The sequence below is a fragment of the Sylvia atricapilla genome, chromosome 9 (assembly GCF_009819655.1).
Source record: "Sylvia atricapilla isolate bSylAtr1 chromosome 9, bSylAtr1.pri, whole genome shotgun sequence".
NCBI classification, from domain to species: Eukaryota; Metazoa; Chordata; class Aves; order Passeriformes; family Sylviidae; genus Sylvia; species Sylvia atricapilla.
The window spans coordinates 25,653,656-25,663,976 of NC_089148.1; positions in this window are offsets into that span (position 1 = coordinate 25,653,656).

The window sequence follows — 10,321 nt, forward strand, 5'->3', positions numbered from 1 at the left end:
AAGCACTTCCACAAGGACTCGCTCTGTCTGTTCATTTCTGCCCTGAAAAGCACAAGCAAAGATTATTTTAATATTCTGCCCTTCCCTCCTCCTCCAAAGAAAATAAAATCCTGTTTAAAATCATTCATGAGGCCGGGCAGAGCCAAGGGGAGGAATATTTCTGCCATGAGCTCGAGGTTTGTGAGATCCACTCGCTGTTTTCTCAGGAGATTTTTTTTTTTTTTGCCTGGCCCTGGCAAAAAGTGACTGCACAAACATTGGAAAGAAAAGAAGAAATTTTCAGTTTTGCCTTGATTCCTCTGCAGTTGTCCCATCCCACCTGGACCTGCCTTGGCTTTGCTCCAGTCCTGGGTTGTCTTTTACTAAAGCAAAAGAGGAAGCACAGACTGAGGTAATGAAATTCCCAGCTCAGTGACAGCCTGGAAGAGCCCGGGGGAGCTGCTGGTGATGCCCTGGGGAGGCTGAGCTGGGACAGAGAACCCTGGGCAGGGCTGGAGAATAAAGGAGATTTTTATTAACAGGCCTTTAGGGTTCACCTTGGGCAGGACAAGAGCCTGGCCAGGGCCACACCCAAGGTGGACCCAAAATGGGCACAAAAAGGTCGTAAAATGTTCACAAAATGGACCCAAAATGTTCACAAAATGTTCACAAAATGGGCACAAAATGGGCACAAAACAGACAATTGGTCACTTGGTCTCACATTTTTCTAAGTTTTGGTCCATTTGCATCTTGGGGTTGAATTGTCCCATTCCAGCCCCAGGCTGTGAGGTCCCATCCTTCTTGTCCCTCCCTCCAGCCCACCCTTGTTTGTGCTTTGGGGCTGAAAGTTGTCCTTGGTGTGCAGCAGGAGAAGGATTTGTTTTGTGTCCCTGCTGTGTGCAGAGCTGAGTGACACTGACTGTGAGCTCAGAGCTGTCCCCTGGGCACCACAGAACCTGGGACACAGCACAGATAAAACTGAAGGGATCACTATGACCCCAAATCCCTCCTGGGTTTATCCCCACATTCCCATCCCTCCCACCTGATCCTGCTGGGAACTGAGGGATCAGGCAGCAGAAAAACCCAAAAAAATGGAATAGAGGAGCCCTGCTGGGGAACTTCTCCAGCCTGGAGAACCCTGGGGAAGGGAAAGGTCCAGGGAGACCTTAGAGCCCCTTCCAGACTTTGAAAGGGAATTTAACGAGGGGGAAGATGTTTTTACACAGGCAGAGAGTGACAGGAAAAAGGGAAATGGCTTTAAATGGAAAGAGGTGGGATTGAGGTGGGATTTTGGGAAGGAATTCCTGGCTGAGAGGGTGGGAGGGGACTGGAGTGGAATTCCCAGATTTGCTGAGGCTGCCCCTGGATCCCTGGCAGTGCCCAAGGCCAGGCTGGATGAGGTTGGAGCAGCCTGGGACAGTGGGAGGTGTCCCTGCCATGGCAGGGGTGGGATTGTTGGACTTTAAGGTTCCTCCCAACCCAGTCTGGGATTCTGGGATTCTCCTTTCTGACAGGAGCCCCTCTGGGTTATCCCATCCCACCCGGATCAGCCCCCTGGGAGCTCTGACCCCTTCCCCAACCCCACCTGAGAACACTCCTGAAGCAGCTCAGAACCCAGAACGTTTCCTGAGCAGGATGGTTTTATGGGAAGGAGGAAAACCAAAGATTTTCCTTTTGCCAGCCCCCACCACAAACCTGGCAAACTCCCACAGGATTCATCTCCACAGGGACAACTGGGAGCCTCCAGCCTGGAGCTCTGCTGACCCTCATCACTCCTCATTGCCATCATTCCATAAAAACCCTGGCTCGGGGGGCAGATTGAAGAGAAAACAAACCACTTTGGGCCGACTCTGTTCTGTGCAGGGCAAAGCCTTGGGTGAGCCCCAGGCTGAGCTCTGGAATCCCCGAGATCCTGTTGCTGTCTCATCCTTCAGGAAGGCCCCAGGAGAGGAAGACTCAGGAGCAGACGTGGTCTCCTGAGCCTCCTGATCAACATTTGGGTCTCTTTGACGTCCTCCCAACCTGCCTTGTCATCCCTGCCCTGTGAAATGTCAAAAGCTGCCTGCCAGAGGCCTTCCTTGCTTTTTACCCAAATTTCAACCTGTGTCCATGAGAGGAAACAATTCCATCACAGACCTCTGATTTCCTTCCTTTCCACGCTTGGAATTTGAGATGAAACCCTGGAAGTTGTACCTGAGCATCAAAAACACACGGGACCAAGCAGGCTTTGAGGACAAAATGGAGATATTTGGGGTTTGCAATGATTCTCTACCAAAACTCCTGCACTGAAATCCGGATTCCACCAGTGAGAATTAAAATTTAACTCCAGCAGGGCCAAGTTTTTATCCTCAGTGTCCCAGAGACATCCCCTTTTCCCAGCCTGCAAATAGACTGGGTTAGGAATCCACTGCTCTTGGATTACCAGGGCTGAGAACTTCTTGTCCTTCAGAAAACTGTCAGCAGGCCAAGAGCTGCCAAATTCCAGAGGGAACCAAAGGCAGCTGAAGCAGGACCAGGAATCTGAACTCCACTGGCTCATTGGAAAGTGAATTTCAAGAATATTTCAATGGTGGTGCCACACACAGAGATAGAACTGCACCCCAAAAAATGACCCAGGGTTTTGTTTTCCTTTGAGAGAATTCCCTGGGCTGTTTATTGATGTTACAAACGCCCTTGGAATATGTTTTGCCTGAAATAAATGCCATTGATTAGGGCAAAATGAAAACATCACCGGGCCCAAGGATGACAAATTTGCTGCTCCTGCCGGGCCAAGAACTTGTTTCATTGGGGAACAAGAGCTGCTGGCAGGGGCTGGGGAGGGAACTGCTGCCAAAATCTCCATAAGAAATGAAATAATTGGGAATATTCACTCACAGGGAAAAGAAAATCGTTGCTCTCTTTGGTCCACAGATTTCCTGGAGTTCTCTGAAACCGTGGCAGTGGGAGCAGAGGTTTTGTTGGGATTTGTCCCCTGGCACTGCCATGGGGACCTTTTAAGTGGCTGGTGATGTTCTAGTGAGGAAACACAGTCCTTCCCAATCCCAGCAAGTCCCACAGGGTCTTTTAAAGGATTTCCCATCCAGCATGAATTAATTCTGCTCGGTGGAGCTGTGCTGACTTTGTCACACGGGAGGAACTTCCTCCTTCCCTGGCAGAGGAGGCTGCAAAATCCAGGGGCTGTTTTCCCCCACTCCCAAAATAAAAGTTACAGGAAACATGAACATTAAAAAAAACCCCATTCTCTGTAGGCTGAGGCAGTCCCAGCTCTTGGGTAAGTTACTGAATTTTCTCAGAAAATCATAAAATCCTGGGTTGGGAAGGACTTTAAATCCCACGCAGTGCCACTCCTGCTGTGACAGGGACACCTCCCACTGTCCCAGGCTGCTCCAAGCCCTGTCCAGCCTGACCTTGGGCACTGCCAGGGGTGGGGCAGCCACAGATGTTTTTGGGAAAACCATTCCATTCCCACCCTCACAGCATCACCAGACTCTGGACGTTCTGTGGAACAAAAATCTGGGATTCATCCCCGTTCCCTCCATCTCCCTGTTGTCACCTGCTGAGCAAACGGAGGCGTTCTGTCACCAGGTTTCTGGATCCCTGTGGAACAGCAGCTCTGGGCTCAGCCCACAGCCATCCTGTAAAAGGCTGGGAGAAGAGGATTGATCCCTGCTGGGATCCCAGGGAGGAGCATTCCCTGCTGGAGGATTCGGGGCTGGCCAGGAAGGAATGGCAGAAATGGGCTTCTCCAGAGGTGGGGAATTTTAGGGAACTCCTTTAGGGAAAAAGAAAATAAAGAAAGGGGTTTTTTTCCTCCTTTCCTCCATTCCCATAAAAACCTGAGCAGGAGAAGGCTCTTGGGTGAGGGGGTTTGACTGGACACAGTTTTGTTTTCTCTTTAGTCCCTCCAAATCCAGCCGGGATTTTTGGATTTGTGCTGTGAGGGGTGGAGAACCCAGCTGGGGTGTCAGGGAGAAAACCTCAGCGCTTCCCAAATCCCTGATTTATCCCAGCTCTGACCTCCAGGACACTGGGGCTGATTCCCCTCTGCAACTTCTGCTTTCCAAACTCAGCTTCTCGTTCATTACAATTAACTCAACTTTACAATTAACTCAACTTTACAATTAACTCATTCAAAGTTACGGGTTCAGCAGGTTTTAGGATGGTTTGGGACGTTCTGAATGATGCTTAACATTGATTTGTGAATAATGGATGTGTTCATTTTGTTTAAGTATTTTAAATAACTTTAAAATTATTTAAAATTCATATTGATTCATAAATAATAGCTTCAAAAAGAGACAGTGTTGCCTTCTGGGAGCAGACTCTCAAAACCATTCCCTAGATAAAGCTGTGTTGGGTTTTTTTTTCCCCCCTTTCTGCTCTGCCTGTTTGCTGTATTTTCTGCCAGTGTGTTTGAAATCATCCCCTGAAGGAACCAGAACACCCAAGGCTCTACAAACTCTCAAAGCCCTGATTTCATCCCCAATTAGTGCAATTACACAGCCCTAATGGGCTGCACTGGCTGCTGCCTGCCCACAATAATCACAGTAAGCTCTTCCTTTGGGTCTGGCCACCATCTTCTCACTCCTTTGATTTCCCCCCTTTCTGTTCTAATTCCCAGGGAAGGGACACACGACCCCACAAATTGTTTTAAAATGAAGTTGTTTGGAAAAATCCTCAGGAGGGGAGAGGATCATTTCACGTGGGGGGAACGAGGACAGAAAGAAAGGCCAAGAGTGCTCCGAGAAAAAAAAAATAAAAAATCTGGATTAATTTGTCCTAAAACCCCCCCCCAAACACAACCAAACCAGAGGCCAGCAAATAAAAACAAAATAAAACCAAAATAAAACACTTTTATCACCAAGCTTGAAACTCATCCCCACACTCCTGGTCGAGTTGAGAAAGCTTAAAAGTGGAATTATCAGGTGCCTCCAAGCCCTTTTGGAAGTGCAGAGAGCTGCTGGGGCCTGGAGCAGCTGACTCCAGGAGATAACGGAGTGTAAATCCCCAGGATCAAAGGAAACCCTTCCCTGGTGGATCTGGAAATTCGTCCTGGCCACAGCTCCAGCCCCACTCCTGTCATCACCTGTCCCTTGGATTGCAGGAGGGGACAGGGGGGATCCCTGTCAGCCCCACATCCTGCTCATCCCACCTCAGGAATTTGGGATTTATCAATCTCAGTATTTTCCAGCAGAGAAGACACAAATCTCCAGCTGTTTCCTCACCTGGTCACAAGTGAAATATTCATTTTTCTTCTTGGAGCTGCTGAGGAAGTCAATCCATGGGCTTCCTTCCCCAAGTGATCCTTGGCATGAGGGGAAAACATCCAGCCCCTGTGGAACTCAGAGATAAAGCAGCTTTGAAGGCACCACAGGTTGTTTGCTGGGCATATCTTGAATTTTATACAACTCAAGCTTTCTGTCTCTGAGGTGCTTGCCTGGTTTCCCAGATAAATTCCAAATTTTCCATGCAGGATAAATCTCTCCTGGCAGGAACTGTTCAAATGTCTCACTTAATCCAAGACTTTTGGACATTTAATGGCCAGGCTGAAACAACAGCTCCACTGTTGTATTTCAGCAAAGGCTGATGACAAATTCCCTGATCAAAGGAACAGAAACATGGAGCAAATCCCACCTGGAAGGAGCCCCATGGTCCTTATCCTGCGGGGAGACACGGCAGCACCAGCCAGGTGACCCAGGAATTGTTATTCCCACAATTTCTTATTCCCAAGGCTCTTTCCTACCCCCTTCTCCTCTGCCCTGGTTCTTCAGGAATTCACAAATTCCTCTCTGAGCTTCCAGCTCAGCCTGGAGAAAAGGAGGCTCAGTGGGGGACCTGGATGCCTTGGGAAGGCTGAGCTGGAACAGAGACTGGGCAGAGCTGGAGAATAAAGGAGAGAGTTATTAAAAGGCCTTTAGGATACACCTTGGGCAGGACAAGAGCCTGGCCAGGGCTACACCCAAGGTGGACACAAAATGGGCACAAAATGGGCACAAAATGGCTGACAGGTCACTTGGTCTCACATTTTTCTAAGTTTCGGTCCATTTGCACCTTGGGGTTGAATTGTCCCATTCCAGCCCCAGGCTGTGAGGTCCCATCCTTGTCCCTCCCTCCAGCCCACCCTAGTTTGTGCTTTGGGGCTGAAAGTTGTCCTTGGTGTGCAGCAGGAGAAGGATTTGTTTTGTGTCCCTGCTGTGTGCAGAGCTGAGTGACACTGACTGTGAGCTCAGAGCTGAGCCCTGGGCACCACAGAACCTGGGATACAGGAGAGATAAAACTGAAGGGATCAACCTGGTGGCTCTGCACAACTCCCTGCCAGGAGGGGACAGCCGGGGGGATTTGGGATCTGCTCCCAGGGAACAGGGACAGGAGGAGAGGGAACGGCCCCAGGCTGGGCCAGGGGAGGCTCAGGGTGGATATTTGGAAAAATTCCTTCCTGGAAAGGGCCTTTGCCTGGTGCAGGGCTGGAGTCCCCATCCCTGGAGGGTTTCAAATCCCTGTGGGTGTGGCACTTGGGGACATGGGGCAGTGGTGGCCTTGGCCCTGCTGGGGACAGCTGGACTCGATGATCCTGGAGGCCTTTTCCAGCCTCAGGGATTCCCTAATTCTCTCTCTGGCCATTGCCAATTTGCCAAATGCAACCTCTTCTCCCTGCCGAGGAGCTTCCACCTCGTGTTAACACCAACCAAAGGGTTTGGAATCCCTGCAGGATCAGACATCCTGCATCCCTGGATTCTCCCAGTGTCTGCGTTCCTGTCACCCTCCCCAGGCTGCTTGGAGCAGTGACATTTTTAGGAGCTGCACAAAGCCCCAGGAAGTGCCAGCAGGGAATAAACCCCAGGACTGTGACCAGGAGGAGGGAAAACACTGGGAGCAGAGCAGGTTGTCCCCAAATCCCTGCCAGCTGCTGCAGCACTGCCTGGGAGAAGCAGGACATGATCCATCCTTGAGCAGCACCAGCCTGGGATGATCCAGCACTGCCCCAAAGCTCCAGGGCAGCTTTTGGAGGATCAGTCCCGGTGCTGAGCCTGCCCCTGAGCCATCTGTGACTCCTCAGGGCCCAGAGGAGCCTCGAGAGAAGGAAATAAAGATATAAATTATGTCCCAAAGGACTTGCCCACACAGCAAGGCTGGAAAGGAGCAGCATTCCTGCTGCAGTGCTGAGCCCTCGGGGATTGGGGAATTGGGAAAGGCTGGATTTATGGCTCCTTGTGCAATCCCAGGGCCTGGCTGCTGAGGAAGGCGTTTCCTCAGCACCAGAGATTTGTCAGCAGGAGATAACTTTGTCCAACACAAGTTAAAATTAACTTTTAAGCAATACCTCACCCGTTTTAAGCCAACTGCGTTTGGGGGAAATATCCTTCTTTCAGGCTATGACTTACACGAGCTTATTTTGAAATAATGATTCCATTTCTGCCACTGATTCCTGCTATACCATAATTAAGTGTCCAGAACATTTCTGGTTTTATTTATCCTGCCCTCCCAGGCTGGTTTCCCTGGATCTGACCCCTCAAACTCTGGCACACAGGACACACACACACACACAGAGTTTTCCAGCCGGGATTGAGGGTGGTTCCACACCCTCAGCATCCCACAGGGTTTTTCCTGCTCCCCTCTGAGCAGCCTGAACTCCCCCTGGGAGTTCCTGGAATGATCCAGCTCCACGAGCAGCTGGGAGAAGAGGGAATGTGCCATTTCCCAGGGACAGAGCAGCAGCTCTGTGTGGAGTCTTGTTAAAAACCCAATTATCCCTTTTCCTTCTCTTCCTTGTCCAGCAATATCCTCAGTGCCTTGGCACAGGTGTTTTCCAAGGCAGAGGAATTCTCCAAACGAATGGAAAAGCAGATTGAGAGCAGAAGTGGAGCAGCAAAGGTTTAGATACAAATTTGTGGGATGGTCATTCCAGCAGGAGCCTGGAATTCAGCATTAAAGCCATTCCCTGTGTCCTGTCCCTCCGTCCCTTGTCCCCAGTCCCTCTGCAGCTCTCCTGGAGCCCCTTCAGGCCCTGCCAGGGGCTCGGAGCTCTCCCTGGAGCTGCTCCTCTCCAGGTGAGCACCCCCAGCTCTCCCAGCCTGGCTCCAGAGGGGCTCCAGCCCTGCAGCAGCTCCGGGGATCCCTCTGGGATCTCTCCAGCAGCTCCAGGTCCTGCTGCTGTTGGACCCAGGCCTGGGGCAGCTCTGCAGGTGGGGCCTCACCTGAGGCAGAGGAGCAGAATTCCCCTCTCCTGCTGCCCACACCGGGGGATCACCCAGCAGGTTCTGGGTCAGGTGGACAGGGCAGGTGAACCTCACCCACATCCTCCTCCCCGGGCTCCTCTCCACCCCTTTGTGCTGGGATTGCCCCATCCCAGGTGCAGGAATTTGTGAGCAAAGGCAGCTGAGCTCCCATTAGAGGGAATTTTTCCATGGGTGGGATGTTCTGCCCACCCTCAGCTGTGCTGGGAATCCAAATCCCATCATTCCAGCACTGCTCCTTCCATGGGGATCCATCCCATGGCTCTGCCTCCCACAGCTCAGGAGGGGCCCATTGAGGGGGATTGGGGATCACTGTTGTCCTTGTGCTCCAAAATCTTCCTGGAGTTTTTGTAAACTCTGGAAATACCCAACAAACCCGCTGGATTTATAGAGATGTTCCCCACAGCTCCAAGAGATGCAGATCCTGCTCCCAGCACCACTCGTGGCTTAGAAACCCTTATAAATGTGAGATTTCTGCTTTTGAATTCCATAAAAATAATCCAAATAAACCTAACGGAGATTTCTGCTTTTGAATTCTGTAAAAGTAACCCAAATAAATCTAACAGAGATTTCTTCTTTTAAATTCCATAAAAGTAACCCAAATAAATCTAACAGAGATTTCTTCTTTTAAATTCCATAAAAGTAACCCAAATTCTCCACTGCAAATTCTTCCTTCTTGTCTCAAAGTGAAAATTCATTCACCAAGAGCTGCTGTTCCCTCTGCAGGAGCAGATAAACCACAGGGTTTAGGGCAAAACTCAGCAAAATTAAGGCCCAGAAGCAGCCCAACACCATTCCCAAATGTGTTGCACTGTTAAATGGGAAATAAAGGGCACCACAGATGCTTCCAATAACTCCAGTTCCCAGTCAATTTTCCCTCCTTTGTCTTCAAGAGCTTTTGATGTGCAGCCCCAATATTGTGTCTCTCTCTGTTTTTAATCATTTTCTCTTACCTCAGCAATATAAACTGTCCTGCAACGGGCTGAAGGTGAATCTGGGGGAGATCAAACAGGCAGGAATAGGATGGGCTGGAGAGTGACCAGCTCAGGGCCAATATTCTCTCTCCTCCTATGAAAGCCCACAGCCAGATAAAAATTGCTGCTTGGATCATCACATCTTTGAGAGGCTCCAGGCCCATGGAAAGGGAATTTTCCTGTTTTTTGCCATGGATGCTCTGCAGCAAAAGCAGCTGCTCGTTCCACCCCCTGGCCACAGAACCATGAATTCATAAAGAAATGCTGGTTAAAATATTGTAACACACAAGAAAGAGGCTGTCACATTTTTCCGCAAATGAAAAATTGACTTTTTTTTTTTTTTTTTTTTTTTTTGTCTAGTTGTTTTGAAAAAAATACTGCGTTTTTTGTGCAAAAATTTTATGCAAAAATGTTCTTTAGAGCAACTGTGTTCAATGAAATGTCTCTTTTTTTTGCTGGCTCAGGACTCTGCTTTGTAACTTTTGTAGCTGCTTTGATGGAGCTTGGGCTGCCCCATCAAATCCCTCCAACCAAACGGGATATTGGGAAGGGATTGTCCCCTGGGAGGGTGAGGAGGGGCTGGGATGGAATTCCCAGGGAAGCTGTGGATCCCTGGAGGTGTCCAAGGCCAGGTTGGACAGGGCTTGGAGCACCCTGGGATGGTGGAAGTTGTCCTGTCCATGGAATGGGGTGGGATTTCAGGTCTCTTCCCAAACCAAACCACCTCCTTTGGATGCTCAGCCTCAAAGTTTATCCAGCCTTTCCCAATTCCTCAAAGGAGGCAAAGCCAAAGCTCAGACACCCCTGAGGAGGCTGAACCCTGCCCAAAAGCCAAATTCCTCCTGGTGAATGTGCAGAGCCAGTGGATGTGGGAGGTAAGAACACATTCCAGAGCCTTGGATGCAGCAGGAGTTTGTGCTTGGAGCCTTCTCCTCCTGGCAGGATTTGAGCTGGGTGGATGTTCCAGGGCTCTCCAGCAGATCACAGGACAAGGAAATGGATTCGAGGCTTTCCAAGCCTTCCTGGAAATCCTTGTTCCTGCAGAGCAAGGCACAGTCTCCCTCCTGACCACTCCTGAATAAACACAGCCTGGTGAGCTCCTTCCAGCCCCATTTCTGCACAGGCAGCTCTGGGCTT